This window comes from Anomaloglossus baeobatrachus, chromosome 1 (assembly GCF_048569485.1).
Source record: "Anomaloglossus baeobatrachus isolate aAnoBae1 chromosome 1, aAnoBae1.hap1, whole genome shotgun sequence".
Taxonomy (NCBI): domain Eukaryota; kingdom Metazoa; phylum Chordata; class Amphibia; order Anura; family Aromobatidae; genus Anomaloglossus; species Anomaloglossus baeobatrachus.
In genome coordinates this window covers 526169454-526171612 of record NC_134353.1, presented here as the reverse complement: position 1 = coordinate 526171612, position 2159 = coordinate 526169454, and positions in this window count along the sequence as shown.

Below are 2159 nucleotides of genomic sequence, written 5' to 3'. Positions count from 1 at the left end.
AAGCTGTGCGATGTCTCCCTCTGGTGCTCGTTCGTGGGTATTACTACAGTGCTATGAGCTGCGCTGTAATAATGATGTATGGTACCTGTGAGGACATAGGACAGAACCTCACAATGCAAAGGAGCTGGCAGCAATATAGAGGAGCAGAAAAACCCCCATAAATGTCTGTGTGCTGAGAGCCCGGTGTGCACATCCCGCCTTCACTGGTGCACTACATATGCCCAAATGGGCGGCGGTGATGCAAGTTGCAATCTTATAACTGTTAATTCCGCTGCACTTTACAGACATTCGCTTTAAACTAAGTAACTTGTGAGGAGAGCCCTTACGCTACTGTACTGCCCCTGCAGCGGTCGAACCGCTCGGATCCAGGGGTGGTGATTACTCGTGGCTCGAGGGTCTCCGGACCCGGGGGCTAGGGGCCACACTCAAATGGAAAAGGGGGGTATTTACAGGGGATTTGGTATAGTTTGTGACGCCACCCGTGCTGTACGGTACTTGGGAGTACCGCCGCTACAGCTGGGAGTACCCGAGGTGATGGAGTGGGGCAGCTAGATGATGTTGGCCTCCACATGTAGGGGTAGGCCCCGAGACTCTGGAGGAGATGCGGGGACACAGGGCAGGGGCCAATCAGGTACTCACTCAACAATGAAGCAGACGCTGACAACAAGGTAAACCAAGTCTCTGAATGCCGTTGCCTCTCGAGGGGAGCTTGTCCGGGTCCCGTCCCCTGCAGCACTGCCGGTGATCCGTAACCTGCCTCCTGGCACCAAAGTTTTAGATTATCTGCTCTCAGGAGCTAACGCTTGGGATTTCAGTGGGCCGCTTGCTAGGAAAGCCCTATTCCCCTTGATGCGCTAGTGCCCCCCGATCTCTGAGCTGGGTGGGAACAGTCCATAAAGGCCCTGTCCGCTGCAGGTTAATTGCCAGGTCACCTGAAGCTTCTCCTCGACTTAAGGGGGCTTTACACGCTGCGACATCGCTAATGCGGAGTCGTTGGGGTCACGGAATTGGTGACGCACATCCGGCCGCATTAGCGATGTTGCTGCGTGTGACACCGATGAGCGATTTTGCATCGTTGCAAAAACCTGCAAAATCGCTCATCGGTGACATGGGGGTCTATTCTCGATTATCGTTACTGCAGCAGTAACGATGTAGTTCGTCGCTCCTGCGGCAGCACACATCGCTCCGTGTGACACCACAGGAACAAGGAACCTCTCCTTACCTGCCTCCCGGCCGCTATGAGGAAGGAAGGAGGTGGGCGGGATGTTCCGGCCACTCATCTCCGCCCCTCCGCTTCTATTGGGCGGCCGCTCAGTGACGTCGCTGTGACGCCGCACGGACCGCCCCCTTAGAAAGGAGGTGGTTCGCCGGTCACAGCGACGTCGCCGGGCAGGTAAGTATGTGTGACGGGTCTGCGCGATGTTGTGCGGCACGGGCAGCGATTTGCCCGTGTCGCACAACAGATGGGGGCGGGTACCCACGCTAGCGATATCGGGACTGATATCGCAGCGTGTAAAGTAGCCTTTAGGGTCCGTGTACCCCGACGTGCCTTCGGTCCCGGACCGGTGAAAGGACCAGGCTGCTGACCGTCCTCCTTGACGGGTTCCAGGCACCTAGCCACAATCCCCTGAGACCAGGGGTCCGACTCCTTTAGGTCCAGACCACCATCTGCGACCTAGTCTGCTTCTCCCCTGGGAGCTACAACTCCCAGCTCCCTCAGAGTTCCTCACAGCTTGAGGGCTACCACTGAACTCCACTTGACACCTCCCACCTCCCTGTCTGACTCCCTAGGTGGGCGGCCCTATTCCTGCTTCCACTGGTGTGCCTGACAGGGTGTGGTGTAAAGTTTATCTAGGATTTGTGAATGCTGATGGAGACAGTACTGCAGGATGAAGACCCAGAACCATGGGGGGTTGAATCCTGCACTAAGAAAAAGAGCGTGCAGAACCCTGTGACGACCTGAATAGTCCAGGGCGTCACACTACATTCATACACCATATTTTCAGTCCAAGTGCTAGCTAGGGGAAAACAACTGACAGCATTCGGACCAATGCTATTCCATAGGGCTGTGGAGATTACCTTTTTTAATATGGATTGACTGTCCACATGAAAGCAATCCCAGTATGCAACAGTCTCTTTTTATATTTGGGAGGTGACTT